Below are 22,768 nucleotides of genomic sequence, written 5' to 3' on the forward strand. Positions count from 1 at the left end.
AGAAGCACGAGCTGGAACTAAGATTGCCAGAAGAAATATCAATAACCTCAGATATGCAGATGACACCACCCTTATGGCAGAAAGTGAAGAGAAACTAAAAAGCCTCTTGATGAAAGTGAAAGAGGAGAGTGAAAAAGTTGGCTTAAAGCTCAATATTCAGAAAATGAAGATCATGGCATCTGGTCCCATCAATTCATGGGAAATAGATGGGGAAACAGGGGAAACAGTGTCAGACTTTTTTTTTTTTTTTTTGCGCGGTGGGGGCCTCCAAAATCACTGCAGATGATGATTGCAGCCATGAAATTAAAAGACACTTACTCCTTGGAAGGAAAATTATGACCAACCTAGATAGCATATTCAAAAGCAGAGCCATTACTTTGCCAACAAAGGTCCGTCTAGTCAAGGCTATTTTTTTTTCTAGCGGTCATGTATGGATGTGAGAGTTGGACTGTGAAGAAAGCTGAGTGCCAAAGAATTGATGCTTTTGAACTGTGATGTTGGAGAAGACTCTTGAGAGTCCCTTGGACTGCAAGGAGATCCAAGCAGTCCGTTCTAAAGGAGATCAGTCCTGGGTATTCTTTGGAAGGACTGATGCTAATGCTGAAACTGCAGTACTTTGGCCACCTCATGCGAAGTGTTGACTCATTGGAAAAGACTCTGATGCTGGGAGGGATTGGGGGCAGGAGGAGAAGGGGACGACAGAGGATGAGATGGCTGGATGGCATCACTGACTTGATGGATGTGAGTTTGAGTGAACTCCAGGAGTTGGTGATGGACAGGGAGGCCTGGCGTGCTGCAGTGCATGGGGTCACAAAGAGTCGGACATGACTGAGCGACTGAACTAGACTAGTTTAAAAAGGCTTAATCTCTACTTGGCTCTATAGCTAAATATGAGGAAGAGAACTGGAAGAACAGATTGTACTGGATAGAGAAGATGCAGTCAGCTTTCGCCTATTCACACAAACATGATGATTTTCTAGTCATTAATAAAAGTTATCTGGATATGGCTTGTACATCTGCTGTGGACTGAAGGAGTGGGTCATTATGTAGACAATTGGTTCAATCAGTCAAATCCCTAGGAAATACCTTCTATGCCAAAGTTACTAGGCCAAGACCTAAGGGCAGTTTGAAGAGACATAAGCCCTTGACTTGATTCCATTTTTCCATTTATGCTGGGGCATGAGGCACATTTATAGTACCTTGAAAAAGATTTGTCACCATTCAGAGATACAGGTAACTGTTGAATCAGTGGGAATGATAGTAAGGTCTTCTGAAGTCCTGAGGAGGAAGCAAGATTCACAACTCAAGCTGTCTGGGTAGGAGTCAGATTGGTAGAATGTATACTCTGGAAGATGATTCAATTTTAAATCAGTTTCTCAGAAAAAGTTGATGTGTTGGAGTTAAATTACTTTTACAATTGAGTTATGAAAAAATGGACCACAGTAGATTTCTTTCTGAGTAGTATACTTTATTGCTAGCTCTTCTGCTTTTAGCAAAACTCCTATATAAAGTTTTATTTAATAGCATCAAAATGTTTTTCTTTCTAATGCTTGTTTGTTATAATAAAAGTGTAGTGCCACTCCCCCCTTTGTTTTGAAAATTTATAAAAAATGATATGGAGGTCTGAATCAACTATCTGCATACTTCAGCTTTCTATAATTTAGGATAAGATTTTGTATAACTAAAGGCATATACGTGTTTTTTTCATTTTTTCCCTAGATAGCTGTCATAAGGTTAGCATTCGTTCAGAGCTTCCAATCAGCTTTATCTCTCTGATTTTCCATTGTATTAATGTGGACATTTTCTATACTGAAAAAGAAGTTTGGCCTTTTAAAAAATGCTTTGATGTTTACATCTGATGACTAGAAAACCCTTGTTTTACTTTCTAAGAAGAAATAAAGTCTCTTTAATGTTTCGACCATTCTTGCAACTGCTAATCATGGTGATAGAAAATCAAGTAATTATTGCTAACACTTTACACACATTTCCTCATTCACTTATCAGAACAATACTTTAACATAAGCACTATTTTACCCCCAGTTTACAGAAGAAGAAACTGAGGAACAGAGTGGTTAAGACATTTTTCTAAGTCCATATAGCTATTAAGTGGGAAAGCCTTGGAAGTTTGAATTATTGCACAAAAATACTCATGCTGTCACTCACAGCTTCAGGGGAGGAGTATATGTTCCCATTCCACTGATTTTGGGCTTTTCTGTGTGACTTGTTTTGTTCTCTTGGTAGGTGGAGTGTACGTTACCACTTGTTGCCCTTGAGCTTGGCCATTGACTTGAATTGGTCTTCGGGATATTAGCAGAAATGATGCAAGCAAAGACTCAAAATGTACTCATGTGATTGGGTTTGTCCTATTGCACTTCTGCTAGTATCATGAGAAGAACATATGCCAGTTAACTCATTGGTCCAAAGAGGAGATCTATATCAAGCAGATATAGATGCAACCAACAGCATGAAGCCAAGTCCAACTGATCCCAGCCTAAACCAGCAGAACCACTCCAGCTCTGCAGTGGTGAGCGGTGAGTGAGAAAGAATAAGTGATTATTTTTTTAAGCTTCTGAATTTGGTGTCATTTGTTATGGAAGAAGAGCTAACTGATAAAGAGCCTAAACAGTCCCAATCTAAGAGCCTGCACTATTAATCAGTATCCGTGTATCAAATTTAGCATTATTCCTAAACTGATATTTCTAAAACAACTAAATCAAGTTCATTTGTCTAAAAAAATTAGCTCTAGAACAGTATGGGATAGATACTATTATAGAACTATTCTTCTTGGTAGTTACATGTCTTCCTATCTCTTTCTGTAACATAAAAATTAAGAATACAGATATATGATTTTGTTTACTGTCCAGTTCACACGGCCTCTATGTACATTTCTTGGTCTTCAGCTTCTAAGTATAATCCACTTATGAGTTAGGGAACATGTCTGCCACTCTGAAACAATATCTGAGATGGATAAGTGAACACATTTTGAATGACACAAATGGTTCCCATTCACGGAAAAGCAATGACAGGGAAGAAAATGGAAAACTGGATGCTTACAATAAAAATAACTAACAATGCGAAGAGGTTTGTTCTGCACCAATGGGTCAGAGATGTAAAATTTAGATAGAGGTGTGGACAATAGCTACCTGAGCAATGACAGACTTTGTTTTTCACCTTTTAAGATGTTGATCTTATGCATTTAAAGCAGTGCTGAGAAAAGCAAAAAGCAGGTCAAGGTCTTGGTTTGAGCTTGCCTATGTTCGATCCCTGAAGCTGTAGGGCATAAAATAGCATGGGAGATTATACATTTTAGAACATGGATTATCTTAGCCTCCTCCAGTGGACTGTACATTTGTTTCATGAGCTATTTTCTAAAATATGTTCTGAAATTTTGGGATTGGGGGGCATATAGGTTTTGAAAATGGTCAAAAAATTAATACCTTTCTTGACTGTAGGAAGTCTAGATTTTAATGCACTAAGATGCTTTATGAGTCTTCCAGAGAGGGAGTGGACCATGCAGCATTTTCTAGGCTATTTGTTCCTGAGCACTGTTCCAGGAGTTACTCCCTGGGCTAAAATTATACAGAACATGCATTAGGGAGTTTTGCTCTAAAATATTTCTCTGATAAAATCCTGTTCCTTCAGGGACCCTTTTTCACTGTATTCTCAAAGCATCCAGTGAAATAAGTAGAGAACAAATTTTATTGGCCAGATTCTTCTTGATGAAGAAGGGGAGGCTGCCTATGAAAACCTACATGCTAGTGAGCACGATGTGAGTTCTGGCACCTGAGTTCATGGAATCAAATTCTGATTTCACTGCTTACTAATAGTGTCAGCTTGGGTGTCTGTGCCTCAGTTTTCTCATCTATAAATAGGAATGATAATTCATGTACCTAGTCTCATAATTTTGTTTTGAGGACTTAATGAGATAATAACTGGGAAGCAATTACTGTAGTGCTTAACATATGGTAGATTCTCAGTAAATATTATTGTCAATTATAATTATAAATTTACTAAGGGACTTGATACAAGAATATATAAAGAAATCTTACAACTCAAAAATAGAAAGACATAATCCAATTTGACATTTTAAAAAAGGGCAAAGGATTTAAACAGACATTTCTTCTGGTGTGCAAAAAGGTGTACGAATGGCCAATAAGCAAATGACAGAGTGGTCAATGTCATCAGGGAAATGCAAATCAAAGCATAGTGAGAGACTACTCTCACTATGATGGCTATAATAAAAAAGACAGATAATAACAAGTGCTGGAGAGAGGATGTGGAAACACTGTAGCCTTCACACATTGCTGATGGGAATGTAAAATGGTACAGCTTCATTAATGGCAATCCACTCCAGTGTTCTTGCCTGGAGAATCCCAGAGACGGGGGAGCCTGGTGGGCTGCCGTCTTGGGGTCCCACAGAGTCGGACACGACTGAAGTGACTTAGCAGCAGCAGCAGAAGTAGTTCCTATAAAGGTTAAACATAAAGTTACCATATACTTCAATTCCACTTCTAAACATATACCCAAGAGAAATAAAAACATACTTTGACACAAAAACTTGCCAATGCAATGTTATAGCAGCATTAATCATGAGAGCGAAACAGTGAAAACAATCCAAATATCCATCAACTGATGAGTGGATAAAGAAAATGTGGTCTCTCCAGACATCGGGGTACCATTCAGCAATGAAAAGAGATGTGGTACTGATACATGTTACAACACGCATAAACCTTAGAAACGTCGTAGGTGAAGGAAGCCAGTCACAAAAGGCTGCATACTGTATGATTTTATTTATAGGAAATATCCAAAATAGCTCAATCTATAGAGACAGAAAATAGATTAGTGGCTGCTGAGAACTGATGGGGACTGGGTATGAAGTGAAGTGACTGCTAATAGGTTTTGTTTTAGGGGGATAAAAATGTTCTAAAGTTAAATTGTGGTGATAGTTGTATAAACTTCTGATTATAGTACACACATTGAATTACACAGTGTGGGTGAATTGTATGCCATATACAGATTGAAATATATATATACTGAATTGTATATCTGCTAAACATACATTATAGAAAAATATATTGAATTATATATATAATATGTATGTTGAAATATATCTCAATTAAAATGTTAAAATTATAGTTACTATTACTAAGCAAAATGGCTGGCACTAGCTTGTGGGACTTCCCAATGTATGGAAATGTCTAATATCAGATGGATTGCTCCCATAGCTGCTAATTGTGCTGTACAACTAAGACTTTCCAATGAGGTCTGAGGTATGACAAAAGATGAGAATGTTGGATGGCATCACTGACTGAATGGACATGACTGAGCAAACTCTGGGAGATGGTGAAGGACAGGGAAGCCTGGCATGCTGCAGTCCACGGGGTCACAAAGAGTTGGACACGACTTAGTGACTGGACAACAATTGAAGTATGAGTTGAAATGTCTGGGAAATTTTTCTCCTTCTCTATTTTTATGGTATATATTTGTGCTGAGGCCTCTGATTACAGTCTTGGTGTCTGGTTGCTAAAAGGGACGAAGAAAGATGTAGATGAGGCCAAGTTCATAGCCCATTGAGATGATCATGACCAGGTGTCTTTGCTTCCCGCTGCATGGCCAGAGAATTCCTTCTCATGTGCAGATTGGCCTTTGGGGAATTTCTTTTGTGGCATCCACAGCTGGGAAGTGATTCTCTTCTTCAATTTGGTTATAAGGTCTTCTCTCCTTTATGTCTTTGGCAGTGAGCTCATTATTTCTGTTTTATAAAGCAGAATGTAAAATCACTTCCTTTCATCCAGCTAGCTTGGTTTTAGATTTTACATTCAAGACTAGATAGGGAACTTTGTTGTCTTCTTAATGTATGTGAGTGGGGGTGGGGGAGAAAAGTACTCAACTATTTGAGGGATTGTTGCAGACATCATGACATTTTACCCCTAAATACATCATCCTAAGAACAAGGACTTTCTCCTAAGTAAGCACAGTATAGCAACCCCCACTTCCCCAGGAAATTTAACAATCATGAATCTAATACATAGACCATATTCAGATTTTTCCCGTTATAGATTGGAAACATTTGTTTTTGTTTTGATGACCTTTCTAGAACCACCAAGGTTTTGTTTTGTTTTGTTTTGTTTTGTTTTTTTTGGTGCTTTTGTGCTTATCATGCACATTAAATTCTATTTACTTGATCTCACAGCGCTAGGCTGGGAGTTAAGAGCTTTGCTCACAGTTGCAATTCAGCACAGACTTGGGTACCACCAGCTCCTCTGCTCACAGCGCCACCTATTGTACAACCCATAATAGATGCTCAATACATGCTTGAGGACTTAGATAAAACTGAGTATTGCCAGTCAGGGTCCATGTTGCAGAGATACACTTTGGTATTTCTGAGTGTCTAGTTTTAAAGCTCACTATGAGTTGCCATTGACTGCCCTTTTCCTCAGATTTCTTGGCATTGCTATCAGTCTTTTGTACACTCCATCTCCCTACTATACTCATATATTATCTTTTGTGTGATTTTTGACAGCTCATGAAGCACTGAGTAGAAAGGGAATAAGAGTGATGATGTAAGTGGAAGAGACTGAGATGCTAGTTACATTCAGAGGAAGAAGGTACTTTTAAGCTGGTGTCAGCTGTCTCAGTGGCAAAACCCCAAAGTTACCAGTACTTTTGAGCAGCTCAGGGTGTAATTTTCTAGCCTGTTTCCACATTCTTTTTACAGGTATAATGTTATAATACCAGAATGGTACTGGGATCAGATAAGACTGGAAGTAAAAGATCCCAGAGGCTTTATACTTTAGTCCTGGTTGGCAGGAAGATTTGCCATGGGTAATCAAGGTGGTTGTCAGTTCATCTGTTTTGTCTTGTCAGGAAGCTTGCAGGACTGTGACATTTTTAAGGCTTGTCAAGTTTATTAGATCCATGAGTAATAGTTATGTCATTTAAATTATGCTTTAAGGACAAGGGTGATGAAGGAGTTTAAGACAAACTCTTCTGGCGTGCCTTTGGGAGCACATTAATATCTAACATTGCCTACTTTGACAGGGTCCTCAAGAGTAAGGTTAAGGAAAGGGATGGATATGTTTGGAAGCTCTGAAGTATCTTAGTCCAGGTCAGTAGAAACTAGAATCCAGTGTTTTCAAGATGTTGGATACTGTTTAAAGTAGAGTAAGGCCTATGTACTTACTTCAGTGTTTATATATGGATGCAAAGACCATGCTTGGCGTGATTTCTTCATCTTCATCAAGTAGTTACAATGTGATACAGATTTGTTTCTTATTGATAAATGGAGAACTTGAAGTGTAAGCGTTGCTAAGTAAATACCCCCAAGTGAGAACTGACAAGACCTTTCAATACACGGTGGAAAAGCCAAACTTTTATCAGCATTTCCTTGGCTTTTTCAAATCTCAAAGCAAGAAGCAAGATGAATACAGGGTAAACTTTTTTAATCCCTAGACATCTGTAATAGAGATGTCACCTTTGAGTTATGTTCAATGTTGGTCATTTAAATAAATCCTAATGATTTACTGAACAAGTGTTGGGTTCCTCTTTCTCATCCCAGTGACTTCTACAGAGATGTCTGAAAGCACAAGAGATAAGAGTCTTTGGGCCTCAAGAAGGATATCAACAGAGGAATGTTATGCACAGGTGAAATATTGAAAGTGGCCATATCTTTTCTTTTTATTATTATTTAGAACTTTCTCCTTATTCTACAAGCTAGGTACCCAGAAACACCACTGTGGCAGCTTACCTAGGTCTGGTCTTGGGCAGTTCTCTCAGCAACTGGGAAATTTCTTAGCTTTATTGCCCCATTCAACTTTTGCTCATTTCCCCAGTCTAAGAGTCTAAGGGCTTTGTGACTTTAAATAAACAAATGAATTAATTTGCCCTTTGGTGTGTATGGCCATTTTAGTGTAATATATAATCTTTAAAAATATTTTTCAAAGTTCTTTAACTATGAAACTTTTCAATGGAATTTTAAAAACATGTACAAAAGCAGAGACACTAACTATAAGGGACTTGTCTTCAAAGATTATCAACACATGACCAATCCTGCTTAATATAGAGCCTCACATCCCCCTCCCCCCGATTATTTTTAAGAAAATCCCAAATAATATATAATTTCATCTACAAAAATTTCAGGGTATCTTATAAAGACTTAAAAACTACCACACCATCATCATAGCTAAATATTAACAGTAATTCCTTAAAATCATCAAGTATCTAGTCATTCACATTTATCTGATTATCTTATAACTTTAAAAAATAGTTCATATACTTTGTTTGCATTTGGATCCAATTAAGGTTCATACACTTCAGTTGGCTGATATGTCTCAAATATCTTTTAATCTACTGGCTTTCTCTTCTCTGTCTCTGTCTCCCCTTCTCTTCTTTACCCACTTCTCATGTGTTGAAGAAATTGATTATTAGTCCTGTACTCATTTGGATTTGCTGACTGAACCCTTTTAGTGTCATTTACTGTGCTTCTTGTTTGCTCTCTGAATTTCCTGTTGTTGTTCAGTCGCTCAATCGTGTCTAACTCTTTGCGACCCCATGGACTCCAGCATGCCAGGATTCACTGTCCTTCACCATCTCCCGGAGCTTGCTCAAATTCACGTCCATTGAGTGGGTGGTGCCATCCAAATATCTCATCTTCTGTCATCCCCTTCTCCTCCCGCCTTCAATCTTTTCCAGCATCAGGGTCTTCTCCAGTGAGTCAGCTCTTCACATCAGGTGGCCAAAGGATTGGAGCTTTAGCTTCAGCATCATTCCTTCCAGTGAATATTCAGGACTGATTTCCTTTAGGATGGACTGGTTTGATCTCCTTGCTGTCCAAGGGACTCTCGAGAATCTTCTCCAACACCACAGTTCAAAGGCATCAATTCTTCAGCACTCAGCCTTTTTTGTTGTCCAGCTCTCACATCTGTACATGACTACTGGAAAATCCATAGCTTTGACTATGTGAACATTTGTCAGCAAAGTAATGTCTCTGCTTTTGAATACACTGTCCAGATGTGTCGTTGCTTTTCTTCCAACGAGCAAGTATCTTTTAATTTCCTGTAAATTGGTTGATTTGGAGGCTCTATTAGATTTATATTTGAGTTTTGGGGCAACTTCACTGGTAGTTTTGCATGTTTTTTCCTCTTATAAAGGTTTTAGCTGTACTCCACATATTTTGATATATTGTGTCTTCATTAACATTGTTTTCAAGAAAATTTTCAAATTTTCCTTTTCTCCAGTCTCCTTATTTTTGAATTTTCTTAATTCTGATTTATGCTGTTCTTTCAGAGCTTCCACCATTTTCTAAAACTGTTCAGTTGATGTTGAAATATCAGTGTGTGGTTTTTAATCACTTTTGCACGTATGACTTTCTGGATTGCTTTCCTTGTGAGAGCATTAGTCTACTCCTTATTCTCCTTTTTGTCCCAATAACATGGTAGAAAGTCAATTGTAAGTTTTCCTGTACTTTTAGAAGGGTGGGGTGGACCAGATAGCTTTTTTGGCCTCACAGATTTACAAATCCCTCTTTCCAGGCTTTCTCAAGGTGTTTAAGAAAACGATCTCGCTGTTTCCGGGATCTGCCTCCTCTGCCCACCTTTTTCGCTTTCATCTGAGCTCGTCATCAGAGGTGTCCATATTGTCCCAGTCTTGCTTAATTTGGCTTTTTCCTCTCAGCATTTTATCATAACTGTGGGGTTTTCTCTTAGGAGGGAGATTTGGTTTGTTAGTTTTGACGTGTAAAGGGTCCAACCTGCTGCAGCCACATCCTATCTTACCACGTCAAGACCCCCTTGATGAAGGCACTCATTCACAAATTGCATCAAGCAGAATCCCTTCCGAGTTTGGCTGGCCATTCCCAGGCTGGTCTGCTGTGCATACTTGCCGATCTGGGGGATTCCTGTACTCAGGGACCTCAGAGGCCCACCTGCCTTCCTTCTGCATCCTCCTGACTGGATGTGCGATCCACATGAAGCGTGCAGCTGTTGGAGTTTTGCAATACCCTCTTACTAGTTTGCCCACGTCCAGTGCTTTCTCCCTCTAATACCTGCCTTGTGTGCATGCTTAGTCACTCGGTTGTGTGACTCTGTGCGACCCCGTGGACTATAGCCTGCCAGGCTCCTCGGTCCATGGAATTCTCCAGGCAAGAATCCTGGAGTGGGTTGCCATTCCCTTCTCCAGGGGATCTTCCTGACCCAGGGACCGAATCTGGGTCTCCTGCATTGGCAGGTGGATTCTTTACTGCCTGAGCCACCTTTAACCATATTCTGTCTCACACCGCCGCTCTCCTGGAGAGAGTTCTCACTCCTGTCAAGTTGTTTCCTGCTTCTGGGGCTTTGCTAGTGCTGTCGCTTCTGACTAGAGTATCTTTCCCATTTCTTTGACTAACTCCTTCTGTTAACGGTTTCCCTCCCCCAAGAGAAAGCTTCCCAGATCCACTCCTCCACTCAGCCTGAGTTAGCTACTCCTCTACGCTCTCACAATGCCTCACGAACATATCTTGCCTTGTAGTCATCACTGCATGATTAGCTATTTAAGGGCTCTTCACGTCCTCATCACCTAGCTTAGCTCATGACTGGCCTAAGCTAAACTTTGTCTTACTCACATTTGTTTCCCTAGCACTTTGCTAAGAATGGTTCTTCCTAGATGGTTGTAGAATAGAAGAATCCTCCAGAGCAGGTGTTGGCTACTTTTATTTCTTTGGAGAAAAAAGTTGGTTAAGGAGAGGAGCCTGTTCCTTCCTCTCCCTTGTTTCCTTGCCTTTATCATGCATGAATTACTTCCACAAATATAAACTCAATCCTCATAAATCAAAGTTCTTCATAGATGGTTGTAGAAGAGAAGAATGAATGAACAAATAAATGAAGTATTAGTTGGATATTTTTAGGTGAGGTATGAGAGGCACACATGAAAAAGGATGAGTTTCCGGTATAACTCCAGGAGAAGAGTGGAGTAAAAGAGGATCCATTCTGTCTACATGTGAGTTGCTTCTCTGTAAGAGATTATGACAAAGTTCAAACTTTGTTTGTCTCCATATTCACAATCTGGCAAAAGCAAGACCCATTGTGGTTTTGGGACCCACGGTCCCATTGTGGTTTTGTAGGCAGATGTGTGCGTGTTGTAAAGTCTGTCTGTTACTGATCAGTACCAAGGTAAATACAACATCGAGAACAGATCGATTGAAAGCACTGTGAAAACAATGCCCATAGGAAGCCTGTGTGTGTACATGTGTGTCTGCCTGCCTCTGTGTCTGTGTCTCAGCACAAATGGCTGAAGCTAGATGAAACAGTGACCTAAAACTGGCAAAACTGAGCACTTCCCTGATAAACATGTACCAGTTGTTTGGAGGACTGAATTTATATTTGTGGAAGTAATTCATGCATGATAAAGGCAAGGAAACAAGGGAGAGGAAGGAACAGGCTCCTCTCCTTAACCAACTTTTTTCTCCAAAGAAATAAAAGTAGCCAACACCTGTTCTGGAGGATGATGAACATTTGAATGAAGGAGATATGCTTCACTGAAGGCAGTAAACAGACAAGTTAATATACTAAGTTCACAGCACATGGAGCTATTCATGTCTTCCTCCAACAGTATTTAGGTGATGATTTGGAAAACAACTTAAGTGTGGAAAGAGAATCCTTGAAGGCTGAGACCAAACCTCTGTTATCTAATATCAGTTACAAACCTATATCTATAAATACTAAGAAGCAAGTGATTGCAGAATGCTAAAGAAGTGGCAGTATGTAAGCTGGGACCAAGCTAAACTTATGAAATGATTTATGTAGTAGTTGTCCATCCATCCAGCAAGCACTTAGTGATTATGCACTATGGTGAGAAATGTTACGAATGTAATCAGTGTGGTCAGCCCTTCAGCTGACGTAATCTGCATAACATTCTGTTCCACTCCGCACCTGCCCCCTGCCCCCCGCCCCCACTTCCACAATGCACAGCTTGTGGGATCTTAGTTCTCTGACCAGAGCTCGAATCCAGGCCCTCAGCAGTGAGAACGAGAAGTCCTAACCGCTGGACTGCCAAGGAGTTCCCAGCATTCTGTCCCTTTATCCTTTTAACTTTTCCACTTGATGCCTTTTCAAACCCTAGCTAGTGTGTTTGGCTGTTTAGACTTTGGGACCAAAGGTTACTCTAGCCAGAGAGATTGTAAGGAACTCTAGCTCAGTAGACATGACCCAGCCTCAGCCTTTATAGCACAAGCTCTCTTGGATTTCTGCTTAATGGAGACCACTGGACTCAGACTTTGAGTGGCAGCTCTTGGAATTTTGCAGTGCACAACTCGTGTGGCCTAATATGGCAGCCCTACATAGGAAGTGATTCTTTTCACTTTCCTTGTTCCTTCCAGGGAGTCTACACTAAATTGTCCTTATAAAAAAGACAGTAAAAATACAGAAGGATTCAGGCCAGTTTCTAGTTTGTTATATCTCAGGGAATTCAAAATTCTTTGAATATTCACAATTCTAATTAGCTTTTAGAGGACAAGCACTATCTCTTGGATAACTTTGAATCTCACTGAAGATGCTGAGGAAGTTGATCTGGAATCAGAACTGAATAATTTTTTTAAAAATATTTATTTATTTGGGTGAGTTGGGTCTCTGTTGCAGCATGTGGGATCTAGATCCCTGACCAGGGATCAAACCCGGGTCTCCTGCACTGGGAGTACAGAGTCTTAGCCACTGGATGACCAGGGAAGTCCCAGAACTAAATGACTTAACTTCTGTTCATGTTGTTACAAACAATAATTAAAATCCATTTGTAGAGCAAAATTTCGGTACTAAGTTTTACCTTTGGGGGCAAAATTCAAGTACCCTAATAATAGTGGAGAAAGTGGATTGAAAGTTTATGGACTAAAGGGTTGTAGAAATTGCTCTTTTATTTATTTGGATCCATAGCTTTAGCTTTGTCCACTATGATCTCCAAAGGAGATTCAGCTGGAGACAGAAATGTAAAGAAAACATGTATGTATCATTCTGCCTATCCAAGTTCTTGGTGGCAGCGAAGGGATCAGGCTTAATTTTAGGTATGGTGGTTCTGAAAGTGCTTCAGCTTGGTGGCTGACTGCATATTTGGCTAGACCCTGTGTGCTATTTGCAACAGTAATAAAAACGTCACGTAAAAGTCACCTAGTCCATGGAAACTTCCCACAGCTGAGTAGAGCTTAATCTTAATGCTCTGCTAAGGTTGTACGGGGTTGTTAGGCATTGGTGTGTATATTTGCCCAGTGACCCAGGCCTTTTAATGTGTATTAAAGAGGTCACTGAGTCTCACATTTAAACTCACCTGTGGGTACTATTTTTCCATTTCTGTGTCAACCTTTGGAACATAGGAAATTCATCTTCTTGTTTAGTTGTATGAGAGAAATATCACATACATATTGAGTACCCAAGAAATATTAGATACTCAAAAATCATCCAGGCCATTTAGGATCTTTACAGCAATGACTTCCCTTGCCTTCCAGGGATAAAATAAAAGTTCTGTGCTGGTAAAATTGCTTGGACCTGATGCGTTATGTCTGATGGCCAGAGCAGTAGCAAATCTGCTGACAGGCTTGGACAGGGGAAGAAAAAAGCCAGTTGAAATGTCTGTATAATGCTGCTTCAGGGAAATGCTATTTTTAAAGAAATGAAACGCATTATTTAGGGTTTGTGGATGCAATCCAGGGCTTTGAAGATGGGAAGAAGATCTTAATTAGAAAGAAATGGGAAGATTGAATGCTTTTATGGGGAACCCAACTTTAAGAGGTCTGTTTATCATAGATGCAGATGATATATATTGTGTACTGGCTGCAAGCCCTTCTTTGACAAAACCAAAGCCTTTAAAGTTACAGGAGTGCATCCATCCACAAGTTTGTTCAGTGTCTAATGAGCAGGCATTCATCATGTAAAACTTGGAGACAGTTCATAAAAGGACAATGAGGATGATTTAAGGCTTGAAAAATAAAACCTATAAGGAAAGGTTAAAACAATTCACATTATTAGCTTGGCAAAGAGGAGATGAGGAGTGAGGATTTCTAGTCTATGCAAGGTTATTCTTGGTGGTTTGGCATGCTTAATGAGAAATGATTCCCCAGGAATTCTGAAATTTCCCTTTTGTAGGTCTTGTTATAAAAATATATTCATAGGAATAATTAGGAAGCAGAATATGTCCTAAAACCTTCTCACCCAGAGGGGCTTCACAAAGCTAAAATGGAAAGGATGAGCTGGGTGTTTGGAGCTATGGTTTTCTTAGGCGGAAAGTACAATATTCTGTGTTTTTTTGGTTTTTTTTTTTTTTGCAGCATTTCTCATAATTGGAACTAACTAATGGCTTGTATGCTTGTTTATCTAATGTCTACATTCCTGGCTAGACTGTAAGCTTCATGAGGGCAGGAATTATGTTTGTCTGCACCGCTGCATTCTCAGAGCCTAACACAGTGCCTGGCATGTAATAAGTGCTTGATACGCGTTTTGTGCACACGTGGGGAACATATATGCACTTCATATTTTAAACAAAAATGGGTTCATCCTGTATGTGCTGTTCCATAAACCTGTTACCTTTCAGAAAATATGTCATTTATATTCTACACTGTCACTTGCATGGCAGCAAGGTGTCCTGCCATGCGCATGTGGCCTCAGGTATTGAACCACTCCTCTATTCTGGGACAGTTAGGTTGTATCCAGTTTTTCCCATTTCTAATAGTACAGCAGTAATCACTGTTGTAGCTAAATCCTTCTTCAAAAGAATTTTAAAAAGCAGACGATTATAAGAGATGGCAAGATGTTGTTCACTGAAGGTCTTCAAAATGTGGCAGATATTGATTTAGTCAGTTTTGCTGTGGTCCTGTATAGAAGCAGGGAAATGGATTCGATGACCTTGGGATCAAATTGCGATTGAAACCTTAGCTGTGTAGATACAACTGTCTTAGTCTGTTGGGACTGCCATGATACAACAACCAGACTGGGTGGCTTCAATGGCAAACTTTTATTTCTCACAGTTCTGGAGGCTGGAAGGTCTAAGATCAAGGTGCTGGCAGATTCTGTGTGTGGTGCGGGCCTGCTTCCTGGTTCTTAAATGGCCATCTTCTTGCAGTGTCCTCATATGGCAGAAGGGATAGGAAAGTTCTCTAGGGTCCCTTTTATAAGAGCACTAATCTCATTTATGAGGGCTCCACTCTCATGACCTAATCACCTCCCAAAGGCCCCATCTTCTAATCCATCAGAGTGGGGGTTAGGTTTCAACATATGAATTTTGGGGAGGGGACACAAACATTCAGTCCTTTGCAATGACTGTCCCCTCTAAGTTATTCTTGCACTTCTGTTACTCATTGGAATGGTGAGCTTGTAAAAGTTAGAGTTACCTCAACCGAACACTTTTGAGACAGGAGAGAAAATGAATTGTTTTAAAACAGAAACCACAGTTATCAATCTGCTTTTGTCATTTAAGATTTGTCTGCATCAGGGTGGCTGACATTGAATCCTGATACATGGGAAAATATTGACTGTTAGACTGAGCTGAGTGCACTCTTTTTCTACACTGAAAAGCTAAAGCCAAGTTCAAATTTTTCTTAAAGATGAAAGGGAATTTTCAAGTGTTACTCCTCATTAGGTGCTGTCTTGTTTAATTTTAAGGAAATGAGTCATTTCTAAGGAGTGATTCATAACGGAAATGTCTGTGTATAGAATTCCATCTTTCTTTCCAGTTCCTTTCATGATCAGATTGGAGATGTGTTCTGAAAAAAAATGTTAAAAATGCATTCAAACATGGCTCTTCAACTGTATATACCAGATGCTATTTTCTCCAACTTCCATACCCTTTATATAAGTCAAGCTGTCCTAGTTTTTTTTTTTTTCCCTGCATTGTGATTGTGGCTAACTTTGTGTTGACTGGTCATGGCTTTATCTACAAAAAGCTGGAAGATTGAACTTCCAAAGAAATCCTCTTTGAGGACTGTGTCTCTACTTTATCTCTTTCTTTCTTTCTTTTTTTTTTTTGTATTTTCCCATTTTTCTCCTACTGAGTTCTGGGTCCCCACCTGCTTCTGGGGGTGGGGGTTGATCACTGTCACCCTTCTTTGCTCTCTGTAGTGTCTGTTCTAGATACAAGTCTTTCTAGGACTGTTTTTTCTCAACCACTAAGTGAAACACATTTCATGTATCCCTAAATTCGACCTGACCCCCTTTGGGCCTGGGAGTGGGGGTGGCATGACAGATGCTCGCCCTTTCTTTCTATCTTGGCAATCACAGATCTTGCTGCAAGAAGTATTGGCCTCCAAAAGTTAGTCAGGCAGAACGAATTGAGTAAGATGGAGTCAATTTGCACAGCTATCAAGGGGTGAGTCTAGCTGAGAGGGACTATCACCCATTTCAGGGCACTCTGCACTTGCTCTTTTCCCTGCCTGGCCCACCCTTTCGTCATTTATTCTCAGTGCTGTCGTGAACTCTGAAGGGCCTGACAGTTTACCTTGCTTGCAGGCCATTGAGTGAGCCTGCCACAGTATCATGGTTGCTGGCAAAAGACATGACATTCCTGGGTCATAGACAGATGACTTTATTATTCACAGCAATATCTGTAGCTGGAGTATCAGCATTTTCTTGTGCTGCTATTCTGAGTCCCAATTCCCACAAGAAGAAACACAGAGGGCCAGATGATACCAGCACATGCAGTGGGTTGTCTTCGAGGAGAGGAACCCTAAGATTAGGAAACCTGAATCATTTAAAATGGGCAGTAAGCATGGCTGTCCTTTCCTCCAGGGGGAGGTATGTTATACTGGACAGTACTGAATCTGTGCTTAACTCTGGAGGAAGACATTATCTCTGCCATCCATGGATGTTTGCCATATAAAACCCTTTACATGCTACTGAACACAAAGGCAGTCAGTGCCTTTGCTCCTACATTGTGCAAAAATGCTCGAGACCATGGAGGATTGTCTCCTGACAGTGACTTGCTCTCTCACTTCCCTTGGCTCTCTGTTCAAATGTCACCTTATCAATGAAGCTCACCTAGAGCATCTTACATCAAATAGCCACTTATGATCACTCACATCAGATAACTCCTTATCATCACTGGAGTACTAAAGTGTGTGTACTTAGCTTTATGTTGTTGTCTGTAAGCCAAAAAGGTTTGTGATGGCAGAGACCTTGTCTGTGTTACTCACCATGGTATCGTCAGAGCCCAGCACCGTGCTTGGTATTAGTAGACAGTAAATATTTACTGAATGAATAAATCAACATGTTACCACTAGACGACAAAAATGGTCCATTTTAACTTTACAAATACAAAGTGATGTTAAACTTGCTCTGTCTCACTCCATAGTCTGCCCCAGCTCCAGCTCAGAGTGCTATTCTAAGCATCCAATTCTGTTTCTACTCCTGGTCTTCTGGCCTCTCTCTGGGCCTGCCCCTCTGTGCATATTCCCTCCTAATCTCTTGGCCAGTTCCAAATCCTGGCTCCTTACCCTGTCATCCTTTATCTGTCACTGTCTTATGTCCCAACACAGACCATGGCAACCCTTTGAAAAACCAGCCAGTGGTGTGCTAGTAAACTAGCTCCCTGCATGAGAGCTCTGATGTGTGATGATTGCTGATTTCCCTGGTGTAAATACTCCCACCATGGCTGACTGCAGGATTCTAGTGCCTTAACAGCTGGCTTGCAAACTTCCTAAATGCTTACCAGCCGCCTTCACAAGCTGGTAGACGCTAGCTCCAGTACATCATTATAATAAGAAGGCAACACGTATATGTGGTGTTGGGCTATAATATAAACATTTACAGAAAATATGTCCATGGGTGAAGAAAACCCGTTACCTTGAACTGGGCTTCTCATTCCTTACCTTCACGTTCTCTACTTACTGTGTTTCTCACACTCTTGCTGGCCTCAGAATTACCCAGGGCTGGGCCCCAACCCCAGAGTTTCTGGATGCTTTGTGCTGGAGGATTTGCATCTTTAACATGTTCCCAGGTCAGGATATTGCGGATCCTGTGACCCTGCTTTGAGAGCCACTGCCCTAGTAGCATCACAGGAGACGTGTTTTGCTCAAAATCTGTTTCCAGGTGCTAGGTGGAAGAGGTAAGTTTTTGTAAATAGAACAGTGTATCAGGACCAAAAAGAAGGAAAGCCGCAAAACCATAGGGGAAAAAGTTTGAAATGTTTTTATGAAATAACTAACAGATGGGAGTGCTCAGTAACTGAAGCTCATTGCTGCAGGTCTTCAAGGTGGTGAAAAGTGAGTCTCCAGGTGTGCCCAAAGAAAGACTCCCTCAGTTTCTAACTCTGCTGGAGCTAATTTTGTAGTATTAGGTTTCTGAACGATGAGGTCGAGCTGGAAATGGCTCTGATGAGGGCATGAATCTTGAGGCTTCCACTCCTTTAGATGAAACTGAGCACTGATCACTTATTTAAGGGCCTGCATCTGAAACAAGCTTGAAAAAAATTATTTACCCATTACCATGTGGTACTCGTGCAAATAAGAGGGCTTGGGCAAAGAGGGAACACTTAGCCTTGATTAGGTGGGGCATATTAGCTTCCTGAAATTTTCTCACCTGTTTAAGCAGCTCTCAATCACAGATCCTGACAGGATAGACACTCAGGGTAGGGAGGATTCACTGGGCTCAGCTAAATCCAAGGGGTGTCACACTTAGCCTAGGTCTCCGGGGCGATGTGTGGTTCTCTGAATTCTGCCAGGATTCCAGTTGCAATGGCCCTTCGTGGTGGCCCCTTCTTTGTAGTTCTCCATGAGGACAATGCTCTAAGGCATAGTATTTCAAGCCTAGTATCTTTGCAATTGATTTAACCCCGGGACTGGCTAATTCATGGACAACAGGGCAAAAGAAGATAGGAATGTGATCCCACTTGGGGACTGTGGGAGGAAGGGCTGGCAGTAAAAGCCCAATCTTCCTGAGTTTAGCTCTTCTGTTGCTTGCCAGGGACCAAGCCTGTCCTTGGCCATCAGGCACAGTTTGTTTTGACAAGCTTTATTGGAAAGAGGTAGGGAGGAGACATAGTTCATTATCAGATACCTTCTTGGCACAATAGCCTCTCTGACACAATTTTCTTTTTCACTGAGCAAAGAAGAGAGGCAGACCTCTATCTTGCTGGCGTTTCTCTGCACTACGTAGAACAATCATCTTGATCACTCCAGGGGTTTCTATGTGACATCTGTAATTCAATGAGACCACTTTCCCCTTGGTGACCTGATGTCATCAGCAGCCTTTATCTAGCCCAAAGGGTTTCTTTATCCTTCTGAAAAGGCTGAACCCAGGGTATTAGAGGATGTTGGGCCTCCAGGAGGAAGCAGTTTACTTTTTAACTGAGGGATCTATAGCCTCTATTATGACCTGGACATTTCCCTTCAGGTCCAGGGATCCTTTTGTCCAGGAAAGTTCTAATCACCTTTTAGTTTTAACTGTTAGCACTGCCAACAGGCTGGATTTAACGCTGTCCACCAGTGCTCTCAAAGTGTGTTGGGGTCAGCAGCACACCTGGGAACTTGAGTTCATGCATCTCATCCCACACCTGCTGGATGAGGCCCTCTGGGCGAGGGGCCCAGCGTGCGGTGCTTTAACTCACCTCCAGGTCATTCTGATGCAGGCCACAGTTTGCGAACCACAGGCCTGTGTGGACTTCAGCTCCTGCAGACATTTTGTAGTAGCAGGCAGCGGTGGCTGTGAGGCGTTCGGGATGAGCTGTTTCTTGGCAGTCATCCTTTACACTCTGTTTGCATTTTAAATAATACTCTCTTCTTCCCTGGCATCTCTGCTTAATGATGAAGTGGCACTCTGGCTGTTTAAACGGTAAGTAAAAACTGTTCCTCGGTAAGTAGAGATGTAAAGCCGTATAAATAAAGGGAGACAGGCCTGTTAGTATCCATCTTTTAGCTACTGTGATTGTATGGCTACAATATTCACTCTGATTAAGTCTCCCCTCTTGTCCAAATCAGAACATTTCATGTCTGTGTCCTTTCGGTTGGTTTGGAATCTCACCCTATGCTTTGCAGAATGTTTTGTGATTGCAACATGGTGGCAGGCCATGGTTTCGGAGGCGTCCTGTGAATCTGGATTGACTTGGTGACCATATGGCAGGAGCATAGAGCTCACTGTTCCTGAAGTTAAGATGTTTTCTCAAAGGTCACCTTGTGAATGTTAACATGCATCAGGGAATGCTGGCCTCAGCATTTATGATGCATTTTAGGGTACACTTGGGCTTCCCTGGTAGCTCAGTTGGTAAAGAATCTGCCTGCAATGCAGGAGACGCTGGTTTGATTCCTGGGTCAGGAAGATCCACTGGAGAAGGGATAGGCTACCCACTCCAGTATTCTTGGGCTTCCCTTGTGGCTCAGCTGGTAAAGAATCCGCCTGCAATACGGGAGACCTGGGTTTGATCCCTGGGTTGGGAAGATCCCCTGGAGGAGGGAAAGGCTACCCACTCCAGTATTCTGGCCTGGAGAATTCCATGGACTGTATAGTCCATGGGGTCCCAAAGAGTTGGACATGACTGAGCAATTTTCACTTAGGTTACACACATCTTCCCCCTGCCCCTCTCCCCTTCCCCCACCAAGGGGTCTAACAGACATGGAATTAATGGTGATGTTGAAGTAAAATTTTGGTGGGCTGGAAAATGTGTGGAGCTGCTAAGGAAAAGAAATGTTTTTTGGAGGAGATGGATGTTGAGTCAGGATTTACTTAATAGCTTATGATTGTGAGCAAGTTAATGAGCCTCTCTAGGCTTTTGTTTCCTTATCTGAAAAGTGAGTATAGTATTAGGAATGTATGTCTTAGGGTTCTTGTGAAAATGAAGAGAAATTATATATGGAAAGTACTTAGCAGAGTGTTTGCAAGCACGTAAGCTCAGTAATCAGGAGCCATATGTCAAATTTATGCATATGGATGTGACTACAGACACACATACACACATTCATAACCACTCAAACATATATGCTCCTGCATGTATACACACACTCACAAATATATATTTACATATATTCATGCATAGATTGAGGAAAGATTGAGGGCAGAAGGAGAAGAGGGCATCAGAGGATGAGATGGCTGGACAGCATCACTGATGCAATGGACATGAACTTGGGCAAACTTCTGGTGATGGTGAGAAACAGGGAGGCTTGGCATGCTGCAGTCCATGGGGTCACAAAGAGTCAGACCTGACTGGGTGACTGACACCACCATCACAATGCATATACATATAAAACATGCACATATAAATATCTACATATACTAATATATCATGGAATAATAGGGCATTCTAGGAACAGGAATAATCTAGATCAGAGTGTACCTCACACTATTCCTTTCTTTCCCTCTGTATATACCTGTCCCAACTCATTGTCACTTTGACCTTACGGTGACCAGTTGTCCCCATTAAAGCACTAATGTCCATGGGATTGGTCACTCGACCCATCTGAGCTTCACTATGATTTGGGGTGGGGTGGGGGGAGACAGTCCAAGTACCGAGCTTCACGGGCACAGAGGTTGTAGGAAGGCGTTTGAGAATAGGAGTGGGCTACAGAAGCAGGTTCAAGGTGGTGCTATCCTCCTCACCATGCTCAGGGCTGTCACAGAGTAGAGGGGAGGCTACCTTGTCCTGTAGTATGTTGACTATTTTTTTTCCTTTAAAAAAAAAATTTTTTTTTTACTTTACAATACTGTATTGTTTTTGCCATACATCAACATGAATCCGCCACGGGTGTACATAAGTTCCCACTCGTGAACCCCACTCCCACCTCCCTCCCCATACCATCCCTCTGGGTTATCCCAGTGCACCAGCCCCGAGCATCCTGTATCCTGCATCGAACCTGGACTGGCGATTCGTTGACTCTTAATGAGATCTTTTCTCTGTCTCTTACCATCTTGTCTCTTCCATCCCCTTTAGTCACACGAGTAGGGGAGTGCACGTAGACTTGCACAGACCTTGGCCAAGGTCTAACTGCACTCCTACACCATGGGTCTTATTTCAAGATGCCACAGTTTCTCTACCCCAGGGCCCTTGCACATGCTGATTTTTCTCCTTGAAATACTCATCCCACTTACCCTTCAGGTATTAGCTCAGATATCACTTCACTGGCCTCTCCCACACTATGGATGCATCTCTACCTAAGGGCCCCTTAATACTTTGTCCTAAAATTTTTAACCCTTCTATCCCCAGAGCTTAGATATGGGCTATGTTGATATTTGCTCTTGGATAAGGAAGTGGCTGTTACATGGATGGTCACAGTTGTGAGAAGGGATTCCTTTAGTTGAATTTTCATGTTAAAAATCATTCCTGGATCTCTAGGATAGCAGCTGTTGAAGAAGGGGAAACTGTTGCAGTTGGAAAAGGGGGGGGGGAGATATTTTCACGGTTCCTATGAATTTTGTTCAAATTCTATGGCATGACAAAAATCTCTTATTCTATCAGCCCTGGGGGCTCAATTGTTAGCTTATGGCTCTGTGAAATGTATCTTCCGCATAAGCTCAGTTGAAAAATGAGTACTTTATACATCTTAGAAACAAACACTCACTTTACCTTTTCTGTCTTAGTAGGTGGGAGCACCAAGCATTTCTGGGGATTTGAACATTTCTTTCACAACACTGTGCAGGAAGTGGTTTATCATTTTACTTTGAGTTGATGTTCTTGGCAATAACATTCACATACTTAGGATGGATGCAATTGTTTAGCTGTCACCCCCAAACTTAGTCATACCATTGATCTGACATCAGAAAGTACTTATCCTATTGATCGAGTGTCAGATGGGTGGTATAATAATGAGCTTTGATTGACAACTTGAGTTGACAGA

Source organism: Ovis aries, chromosome X (assembly GCF_016772045.2).
Source record: "Ovis aries strain OAR_USU_Benz2616 breed Rambouillet chromosome X, ARS-UI_Ramb_v3.0, whole genome shotgun sequence".
Classification (NCBI taxonomy): domain Eukaryota; kingdom Metazoa; phylum Chordata; class Mammalia; order Artiodactyla; family Bovidae; genus Ovis; species Ovis aries.